Source organism: Octodon degus, unplaced genomic scaffold (assembly GCF_000260255.1).
Source record: "Octodon degus isolate 3935 unplaced genomic scaffold, OctDeg1.0 scaffold00072, whole genome shotgun sequence".
In the NCBI taxonomy this organism is placed as follows: domain Eukaryota; kingdom Metazoa; phylum Chordata; class Mammalia; order Rodentia; family Octodontidae; genus Octodon; species Octodon degus.
Window position 1 is genome coordinate 2,258,056 of NW_004524648.1, and position 11,603 is coordinate 2,269,658.

Below are 11,603 nucleotides of genomic sequence, written 5' to 3' on the forward strand. Positions count from 1 at the left end.
CCCCCTGGTGGGCTGAGCTGGCCACACACACCTCTCTCTCTCTCTCTCTCTCTCTCTCTCTCTCTCTCTCTCTCTCTCGCTCTCTCTCTCTCTCAAATAAATAAAAAAAAATTTTAAAAACAAAATCAGGGAGGTGAGCCTGTTGGCTCAGGACAGAAGGGTGCAACTGCAGGGAAACAGGCAGGATCTGCAGACGGGGATGGCTGGGTAGAACTCTAGTCCCTTTCTCTACAAGCCAAGGAGAGGTGGCACCCAGGGTCTCTGAAGTCCTCCTAGCTGTGACAGGAAAGAGGCTGGAGTGTGAGAGAGAAAGAGAAAAGAAAGAGAAAGAGAAAGAGAAAGAGAAAGAGAGAGAGAGAGAGAGAGAGAGAGAGAGAGAGCGAGCATGCGCTGTGTGTGTTCAATGAACAGAGACCAGGGCTGTACTGGGGAGGGCAGACCCATTTCACTAGGACTCAGCCCAGAGGTCATCCTACAGATGTGACATTTCTGTCTTCTCTTCCCACTAAGCTGAAGTGGAGGCTGCATCTTCCTTTCTCCATCCCAGCAGCAGGCCTGCTGCAAAGTAGGTGTGCAGTGCTAAAATGAACTGTTTCCTCAGAGAGATGGCTCTTCCCAGAGGAGCAGAAAAAACAGAAAACAAACCAGCAAAAGCTACAAGAAGCAGACAGAGTGGGGCTCTAACCTGCACATTGTGACTTGTTGAGTCACAGGCAGTTTATCCCTCAAGATGCCCCTCCCCTGTTAGTCAGCCACATGGGGGTGGGAGCTCTGACAGAGGAGCCAACACACCCACAGGCGCTCTGCTGGGAAGCCAGGCCCTTCAGGTGTCCTCTCAGCCGCTGCTGGGTGGCATAAGCCTAGCAGAGGCCATCAGAAACCAGCCTGCCAGGCAGCCAGAAAGAGGGCCTGCAGTGCACGGGGAGTACAGGGGTACAGGGGACAGGAAATAGGAGGGGCTGGTAGTGATTTCCCAAGAAAAGTCCAACAGGATAGAGGTTCCTAAATCCCAGGCAACACTGTGAACCAGGACTGAGGATACAGCTCAAAGGCATAATGCCTGCCTGGTAGGTGTGAGGTTGTGAATTTGATTCCTGGTACCAAAAAATAAATAAACACATCCTTAGAAAGAGATCCAAGGGGCCGGGGAGATGGCTCAGTAGGATAAGCGCTTGACTGGCAAACTCAAGGATCTGAGTTCAATCCCCGGTTCTGCCAAAAAAAAAAAAAAAAAAAAAGAAAGAAAGAAAAAGAAAGAGATCCAATTCTTTACCTGAAGTCAAGAGCTTGTTGGTTTGGGTGTTTGTCACTGCAGGCAAATGCTGCAGTCAGGGCAGACCCAGCTCCACGGAACAACGGTCCTTATGCAACCTCAGATGGCTCCTGGGCTCTGTGGACGGTGTCTTATAAAGAGAAAAACACCCTAAACTCCTCGCTCTCCCCAAACCACACATAATCAGACTCTTAACAGGGCTGCTTCTAATTTCTCCTAGGTACTTATTACAGATTTTACATAAAATTGGTTCAGTACCTATATTGTTTACTTTGTTTTCTACTACACTGTATTTTCTTTCCCATACTGCTAAAATTCTTTAAAAATATGATCTCAACTATAACATTACTGTGAAAATATTTTTACCATTTTTCTGTGTGGAGGCACATAGAATGTCTCCAATTTTGCTCTATTCTATTTAACACTGCAATGCACAAGAGATAAATCTTTGTGCCCATCTCTGATGACTTCCTTAGGATAAGTTCCCAAAAGGGAAAGAGGAGCGCATTTTTTGGAAACGTATTTTTGAGTCAGCTTTTCCACAGTAATGTTCACAGCCACTCAGAGCCGTCAGCTGCAGGCCTCCTGCCCGCTCTCTCCAAAGTGCGTCTAGAATTGTCCATCACGAAAAATCTGTAGGAGGCAGCTGTGTCCTGCTCACCTAATGGAAATTTTGCATTTTTGAACTCAGAACTTAAAGACAGAAAAATCTATCTGTAGGTCTCCTACTAGGTGGTTTCAACAATGTACACAATGCCCTAGTTGCTTACCCCCAAAAAGGGCTCTATGTGAACATCGGCATCTCCTTAAAAGAAGACTTCTACCCCCTTAGCAGACTTCATGGGCTCGGAGCCCATAAAGCCAGCACTGGCATAGGTACCTGGAGTGACCTGGAGTGACACTGGCATAGTGGCCTGGGTGGTCACATAATAGCACACTAACAGAAGGTTCTCTTCTAAAAGGGAGGAGGACCTTGCTCCAGGGTCCTGGTGAGCTTGCTATGAGAGACAGCATAGTCCAGTGAGGATACAGAGCAACAAAAGTAGTCATTATGTCAGCAAAACTGCTGTTTGACCCCTGACCTTCCAAGCCTACAATCACTAAAACAGTGTGAAAATATCACCTGCCTGCAACTCTTTGACTTGCACCAGATTCTGAAACAGGCACCAGAGGATAAAACAACTTGTCCTTAGGGAAGCACGGCACACACTTACGGAGCCTCTGCCCTGACACTGGGGCTGAGATGCAGACGAGGCGGCTTCCCAAAGGGCAGCACCTACGGCTCAGCCCTTTTCCCTGGTGGCACCATCTCCCTACCCTCAGACTGTGGTATTTTTGCCTTCTGGTTTCATTTCAAGGACCCTTTCACAGATACACCTGAGGCTACAGACTCCTTGGGCTGTGGCCTGAATGAACGAGCCTCCCTACTCTGTAGGGTCAGAGCACAGTGAGAGCAGGCAGCCATCTCAACCAACCAAGACCAGCTAGGGGCTTGTCCAGGGCTCTGTCTTGGAGTCATGAGTGTGACCCTGCGAGAGACCCATACACAAACACATCCCCAGGCCCAGGTCTGAATGTGGGTATCCAGGACAGACCAAAGAAGAAATGATACAGGGACAAGAGTAGGAAAAACAGGCAAATGAAAGGGTGGAAGGAAACCAAGTGCTGGCAGGACACACCCACATGCAACCACAGACACAGGCACTGGCAATGCAGGACCTGTGGGTCCTAACAGAGAGAGACAGAGACAGAAAGAGACAGAGCGAGAGAGCGAGAAAGCGAGAGTGAGAGAGCGAGAGAGCGAGAGAACGAGAGAGCGCGCGAGAGAGAGCGCTCTGAGCTCCTGAATCAAGATTCAGAAATGAAATACATGTCCCATCCAGCGGCAATGGATGCCCACCCATAGGCTGAGTCATGGTGACAAATGGTTGCTGTAAACCCCCAGGTTTGGACACAGCTATTACACAACATTGTTGTGGCAATAAACTACCGATACAATGGTATCTGGCAAATAAAATCCCTATGCTGACCTCAATTGACCAGGCCAATTCCTTTCCAGAACTTTTCAGAGTTCAGACGCTGGAGGCAAACAGGAAACATAAGAAACCAGAAAAGAGCTCCCCTCCCTTTCCCACCATGGGCCAGAGGAGGGGAAGGGGCCAGCGAGGGTTTTGTGACCTCCCCAGGTGGCTTCTTGGAGCTGGAAAAGAGATTTCATCCCAAGTGCCAAATGTGAGTCAGTCCCAGAGCTGCGTAGCCAAGGAGTCCTGCCCAGGTCCTGCCTCTGTAGGAAGGGAAGCAGCCATCCCTCAGTCCTGTCTGCCCCGCTATGGGAGGGAGGCAGGTTGCACATTTGCTACTACCGAGTTTGCCGTCCCAAGACATTTCACTGTGCAAAATCAAGATGATTGGGGAGGAGATGGGGGTGTAGGGGAGGCAGTAAAAACTGGAACAACTATAAAACAATACTTGCCACCAGGCTGTGCTTCCTGAAGCCTCAAAGGCACCATGCAAGAGCCCTCTGCTCTACACCCAAGTATTAATATTCCAGGGAACCCTTAGCAACAGGCCCTGACATCTGTTCTGTTACTATGATACGGGAAACAGGATGATAGCTCAGAGATAAGGTGAGCTCAGATGTCAACATTTCCCCTACTTGTCAGGCACCTAGGAGGATGAAAGATCCAGACAGGAAGCCTCCAAGGCCTGTCTGAAATGAAGGGACCACTCACTTGGAAGGGTCTCGGGCTCATTATGCACCAGGCAGAACCTGAGAGGATTTGGGAGATGAGACAGGAGCTGTAGGGAAGCCAGGGCCTGACAAACATCCCTAAAACTGCTCTGTCATCATGCATCCTGCTAGATATGCCTCCTTAGGGTGACTCTTCTCTCCTCCTCTCACCTCTGATTCTCACTGCCTTGCCCAAACTGTGAGAATGTGGAAAAAGCTTCCTAGTGGACTTTTGGACCTCTGAGGGCTCACCCTCACCCCTCTTCATAGGCAGGCAGAGTTTCTCTTTACAGTTTAAGCAAACCATGTGATTCCTCCATCAATGCCATCAATGGCTCCCCACTACCACAGGGGAATACCCAAGGTGTGCTCAAGGCTGTCCAGGATCTGATCCAACCCATCATTCCAGTCTCACCTGCTACCACATCCCTCTGCAAAACCCAGGCTCAGTCACGGGGGCCCGGACATGCCACTGGCACTCAGTTGTGTCCCCTGCACCTACTCGTCTATAATGGCTTTTCTTTCTACTGACCCTCTACAGATAACTAGAATCACCTCCTCTGAGAATTTCCTAGCTCCTTCCCATTCAGCCACCACTTGGACTGGCCTCACCTCGCTCCCCCAATTCCACGCCATATCCCAGGGGATTTTTGGTTCTGCTGTCCCTATAAAGACCATAGCTCTAGGGATAGGCCCTTCTTGGGGTCTCTGGCCTAGCACAGTGCCCAGAACATGGTACAGAACACTTGCGAGAAACAAATACTAACTTTTGCCACAGCCTACAGAATAAGGTGCAGTCTCCTCAGTGTTGAATTCAAGGCCCAACAGTGTGACCCCACCTCCTCAACCATCCTCCTCCCACACCATCCTCTGAATGGGCCTTGCCTGTCCTGTCTTAGGACCACTCGGCAAAGTGGTTTACACCAACTAAAACTATGGGGCATCAAGAAAGGACTCTGATGGTAGGAATGGTTGACAACAGTACAATGTCAGGGTCAATATCTAAAAAACAAAAACAAAAACAAAAAGAAAGAAAAGAAAAAGACCAGGAAAAGGATGCTCACAGCAAGATCAGGTACAAGAAGTGGAAGCACACAGTCCACACGGAGATGGCCCAATGTCTCCATCACATACTGATGTGGCAAAAGCAAAGCAATGTGTCTGAGCAGGGTGTGGGATCATGGGTGAACCCAACTTCTCTAATCATCCTCAAAAGATGAGTTGGCAATAAACAGATGAGGGCACACAACCTGTCTTTCTGGCCCACTCAGATTCCTCCTCTTAGGTGGGCTATTGAGGCCCTGCAAGACTCCTGTAAACTTTGTTGCCTCTGCCCTTTGAGGCATGATCAACTCTGGACACCACGTGATCCACGCCATTGTGCCTTCCTCCTTAGTCACAGAGCTAAGAGATTATTGTCCTCATCAGGGCAAGAACTAGCAGCTTTCGGTTTCGCTGCACTATCTGTTCACTGAACACACACTGAGTACTGACTATGCACTAGGCATGTTCCTGCAGCTCTGGCTCCTGCTTGGGGCCAATCGTGGGTTGATTTTCTTTGTACTCCCATAAGTTTCACGTGTTCACACACAGAAATTCTCATCTAATGCTATAGGCTTTTTTTTTTCCTAATCCATAAAAGAAAATCCTCCAGAATGTTTAGTGATTTAAAATACCCATTCCAACAGACTCAAAATCACTGCCTTTCTCTTTGCCTTAACTTGAAACCATTTTCTCTTTTCCAGGGCAAAATGTTATGCAAAGCCTCTACTCCAAAATGAGATGCAAAATATCCCATGTTCCCTCTCCCTCAAAGCTCCTTGTTCTGCCTGTGCATCCCCAGAGGTGCAGCTTGCTTTTGTCGTTTCTGAAAGGCCTGACACTGAGCAGGTAACACTCCCGAATCAAGGCAATCAGAGCACTGAAGGCAGCAACTCTGGGGCAACCACACTCCCTGGGCAAAAGTCACCATGCGAAGGCACAGGAAGGAGGGGAGCCTCGACAGCTGGCTTCTTGCCCTTTAGCAGAGCTCTGTGCCCCCCGCCCCATGCAGTTATCTGTCTCCTAGGTTGGATGCCACTAGGTACTGCACACTGGGGGAGTTAAAACAGTTCTGGGGTCTGGAAGGTCAGAGCTCAGGTGCCAGCAGGGTTCAGCTCTCTCTGAAGGATGAAGGGAAGGATGAGTTCCTCGCCTCTCTGCTGGCATCAAGTGCCTGCTGGCAATGCTTGGCACTCCTCGGCTCACACCTCTCTGCCTCCAGCCTCTGTCCTCATCACCGCAGGGCCCTCCTGCCTCTCGGGCTATCTTTCTTCTGCCTCTGTCCTCTTTGAAGGTCATGCATCCAATAGGATTAAGAGCCCACCCAACTGCAGAACGGTCTCTTCTTAACTAAGGCTATCTACAGTGACCCTACTGCCAAATAAGACCACGTTTTGAGTTTCTAGAAGTCAGAACTTGAACATAATCTTTTTGGGGGAAACTATTCAACTCATCCCATAGGATCCAGGATGCAGAGCCCTAGCCCAGGGCTAGAATTAGAATTTAGCTCAATAGCTACATCAGTCTGTGAGCACAGATGTGTAAGCTGGTCTAAAATGCCCCTGGAGTTCCTGACGCATGCAGGACCGTGACAGGGATATGTCATATATACAAAAAGAATAATCAGGAAAACAGCCTGCTTTGGTCACTGCTTGTCTTGGGGGTTTTTAACAAAGGACCTATGAACTTGAACGAGGGGGAAAAAAGTGTTCTCATTAACCTGTAAATGAAATTTTTAAAAATTTCCTTTCATCATAGGTACAGGCAACATGTCAATCATATCATCACTCTCTACCTGTGCCATAGTCATCAGTGGGATTGCAGACATTTTTCCTTCACAGAACAGAGTTGCACATATCTTGAAATATTTGTTTGCTGCTACTTTGAAACTGCAATCATAATTAGACCTACTGCAAGGCTGCTGTCTTAATGGATCAACAAAGAAGCACACAGACTACTAGATTAGAAGCCTTTACAAAAACATCCTGATAACTGTAAGGTAATATGAATACAATTAGTTTCCTCTGAATTCTGTGTGTACTTAAACCCATTATTTCACCAGACTGTCAAAAAAGAAAAAAAAAAAAAAAAAAAAAAAGAAGGGATACCCAGCACAAAAAGAGAAGGAAGAGGAAGAGGAGGAGGAGGAGGAGGACGAGGACGAGGAGGACGAGGAGGAGGAGGAGGAGGAACTACAATTAGAACTTAGCTCAACAGTTGCAGGAATAATAAGTCATCAGCGTACACAAGTCTCTGCTCAGAAAATGCCCAACTCCTCCTAAAGGGTGCCTGGCTTGAGACGTGCAGTGAGGGACGTTGATGCTATTTTTCTTCTAATATAGAAATATAACCTGCTTCCATTTGTGTGATTTATGTGGGTCTGGTAAGTCCCAGGCAAATAGAATTTTTGCCAAGGAAATCTGACTTTTCCTCACATCTGGGTGCTGCTTATTGAAAGAGCCTAAGAAAACCTCTCTATAAAGCAGAGAAGACCCTGGAAAATCTGGCCCACCCTACCCTTACCTGCTAGGATAAGTCCCAATCCTCAGGCTAGCTGACACAGTGGTTCTTTGGGTCCCTGGGAGCAGCTTCCCTCAGTGTCACCTTCCTCAGACAGCTGCTCCCTGGTGGCTCTTCTCTGGCCCTGCCAGCCACTTCTCCATCCTTCTTCTGCCCAGACCCTGGCCCTGGGCGTTTGCTTAAAGCTCGCAGCCAAGGCAACCCCAGCTGACCCAGACTACTATCTGCGGGCCAGCTGTCCCCGCTTGTTCATGGAAACACAAACAGATGTTTCTCTGTTCCAGCTCCAAGGTTAAGCACCACACTGCCTAGGAACCAGCTGTCCGCTTCTCTGCACACGCTCCATGCCCCTGGCAGAGGCTGAGACCCCACATAAGTGGGAATGCCCATCACAGAGGACCATGGTGTGAGTTGCCAAGGGCTTGGGCAACAAAAGCAGACCAGACTCAGACTGGAGGCTACCCCAAAACAGGGCTGGATACTGAGAAGATGGGCAGGGAGAACAAACAACCAAACAAACAATGGCATTTTGGCAAAGCCTTAAAGAGGAGCCCACAAATTTAAAAATGCCCTACACATTTGCACATGCTCAGCCTGACCCTGGAGGCTGCCACACTGGGAAAAGGAAAGCAGCTGGGCTTACAGGTGCTACCTACCGCAGGTGCTTGCCATGGCTAACCAGCCGGAACTCACCACAAGCCCAATGGGATGACATGATCACCTTCCCCTTTCAGAGAAGAGGATACCAGCCCTTGAGAGGTGCAGCTACTTGCTCAATGAGACATGGCTGGCACCTGACACCCAGTTTGGTCCAACTGAGCTGGGCTGAACCCCTGGTCTCTCTTTCACCTTCTCTGCCTCCAGCAGATGCCACCTGCTGCAACTGGTGGTGCCCAATAAAAACAATAAACCAAAGAGTATTCTCCAAGCAACTCCCATGCACCCAAAACTCAGGAGTGTGCCAGGAGCTCATACAAACTGAGTCAAGCAGGAGCTCTGAGAAAGTCAGAGTGCCCGAGAAGGTTCTACAGAGGAGGTAGGTGGGTGCAGCATCCCAGGAATTAGAGGGGCAGGGCCAGGGTTGCTCTCGTCTTACTTCCACCTCCAACCCACAAAGTGAAGAGGCACAAAGGGAGCAATCTCTGCCAAGTCCTGGGGCCTTCTTCAAAGTTGGCCCCTGCTCCCACCCTGCCCACTGCCAACCCAGGGGCTCACAAGACCTGAGCCTGCCTGGGATTCTAAGGATTCCCTGTCATTTTCTGACTGACTGGCCACCTAAGGGCCCTCCAAAGCCCCTGCTCTTCTCCAGTAGTTTCAAACCAAGCCCAGGGTTCTCACCTGGGAGCCCATGGCCATTCTCAGGCTCCTTCCTGCCTTGCAAAATGTGTCACCAGACAGAAACGCTTGGTATAAATCCCCTGCCTGAGCCCACCCCCCACATGTCCACAGCCTCTGCCCCAGCCTCAAGACATGCTCCCTTGTGACATCTTTATTAACATCAGTTTTACCTCTTCCAAGCAATTCTATGTTCTGGTGGTTTGTGAAGATGTTTGACATCTCCAACTGGACCAAATGTTCCCTGCGAGCAGGACACACCTCACAGCCAGATGGTATTCAAAACACAGAGTGCAGGAACAGAACTGAGAACACAGAATTAAACCCCTATGACTGCAGTCAGCTGATTTTCAACATGAGTGCAAGACCACTCCATGGGAAAGTCTCTCCAACCAGTGGTGCTGGACAGCTGGGAAGCCACACACAAAGACTGAAGCTGGACCCTTATGTTAAGCAATTATAAAAGTTAATTCAAAATACTTCAAAGATCTAAGCCTAAGAGCTAAACCTATAAAACTTAGAAGAAAATATAGAGACAGGTAAGTCTTCATGACTTCAGATTGGGCAAGGATTTCTCAGGTGCTACCAAAAACATATGCAACAAAAGAAAAAACTCAGATAAACTGGACTTTACCAAAATTAAAACATTTTGTGTATCAAAGGACAACATTAAGACAAGAAAAAGATAACCCATAACATGGGAGAGAATATTTGCAAACTATCTAATAAGGGTCTACTATTTACAATATATAAGCGACTCTTACAACTTAATAACAAAAATGACAAAAAATTCAGTTTAAAAATGAACAACGAGCCAGGATGGTGGTGCATGCCTGTAATCCTAGCACTCAGTATGGGCTACACAATGAGATCAAAACTAGCCCAATGGAGAAATATGAATGCCCTAAATAGCAAACGCAGATACTCAACATCATTAGCTGCCAGGGAAATGCAAGTCAGGCCGCCCAGTATGGGACATTATTTCATACCGCTATAATCAAACAAGTGGACAATAACAGGTATTGACGAGGATTTCAGAGAAAACAAAACCTTTGCATAGTGTTGGTGGGAATGTAAAATGTAGGAAATGGGGGCCAGGGAGATGGCTCAGTAGAATAAGTGCTTGCCTGGCAAGCACAAAGGCCTGAGTTCAATCTCTGGTTCTGCAAAAAAAAAAAAAAGGAAATGGTTTGAGACTTCCTCAGAAAGTTAGATATAGAATTATCATATGATCCAACAATTCCTCTCCTAGGTACAACCAAAAGAATTGAAAGCAGGTGTTCAAACAAAAACTTGTACACAAATGTTCACTGTAGCACTATTTGCAATAACCAAAATGTGCAAACAACTCAAATGCCCATCAACTATGAGCGGATGAACAAAATGTGGTGTGATCACACATCGGCACATTATTTGGCTATGCAATGAAACAAAGACCTACGCGTGGTGGCACATGCCTACGACTCTAAGCACCCTAGGAGGCTGCAGCAGGAGGATCACAAGGATGCGTAGTTCTCTTGGTGGTGTAAAATGTCCTAAAACTGACTATGGTAATGGATTCAACTATGCTAAAAACCATGTGAATTGTACCTTAATAAAGCTGTCTAGAAAACAAACATGCAGGACTGAACAGATAGCTCAGTGCACTAAAGCCAGGTGCTGGGACCAGGGTCCGATCCCCTGCATGCCATGCCAGCCCCACCCCCAAGGCACATTGAGCCAGGGACTAAGATTGGGCATGGTGGTGCACACCTGTAATCCCAGGGCTTGGGAGGCTGAAAACAGGAGGATCACTAGGAGTCTGATCTGTATAGTGAGACCCTGAATTAAATACACTAAAAAAAAAGAAAACAAAAGAGAACAAATTCGCAGTACAAGGAAGAATGAACCTGGACTCTAAGCAGAGTAGCCAGATCCAGTCTCAGGGGGCAGAAAGGGGCCACTTGCTTTCAATGCCTAACAGGCTGGGGACAGATGAACTGCAAATTAACCCTGATTAAAACAAACAAACAAACAAACAGATGGTCCATTTGTGAAAACACTCTATGAGACGAGGAGGGAGGAGGAGGACGACGAAGGGGGGAGAAGGAAAGAGCAAATACAGTTAAACACTAAGAATTACTAGAATCTAGGTGAAAGGATGACAGGGGTTCTTTTCTATAACGGTTGAAGACTTTCATAACAACCTTTCATAATGAGCTCTATGGCTAAAACTGGAAGGCTCTGAATGACAGTATAAATTATAATCAAATTGGATTTTAACCCATAAATGATAGTAGATATCTAGTCTTTATGATATGTGAATTAGTGAATACAGAGGAGAGGAACTTTCTCTTACAGAAGAGTCCCAATTAATAAATATAGAAGGAGTAGAAGAAACAGAAAAATCACTAAAATGCTACAGAAGTAACCGTAATGGGCAAGACGCACTGAGGGGTGTAGGCGAGAACTGGAGAAGCAGAGCTGGAGAAGCAGCAGGACATGTGCCTCATCTCAAAGTGTTGCCCCAGGACACTGATTAATTACAAAGGAAACAAGAGACCCAACATGGCCTCAGTAGGTCTCTTGTCAAAAACACATCAACCCAACCTAATCATGAGAAAACATCAAACTCAAATGGACAGAGAGAGCTGTCTAAAGCAGTTCTCTTAAAAAATGTGAAGCTCATGAAAAAGAGAACAAGGAGGGGTTGTGACAACAAGA

At 47.4% G+C, this 11,603-nt stretch overlaps 1 protein-coding gene across 1 annotated transcript in view; it reads right to left on the reverse strand.

The window, feature by feature from the left end:
• The window catches only part of Rph3al (rabphilin 3A like (without C2 domains)), a 98,600-nt gene extending 90,891 nt beyond the window's left edge, over nucleotides 1-7,709 (reverse strand). Inside the window, 2 exon segments of the mRNA XM_004635476.2 lie at nucleotides 1,274-1,403; nucleotides 7,569-7,709. The gene's annotated coding sequence lies outside the window, so the exon portion shown is untranslated.
• Between the last annotated feature and the right edge of the window lie 3,894 nt (nucleotides 7,710-11,603).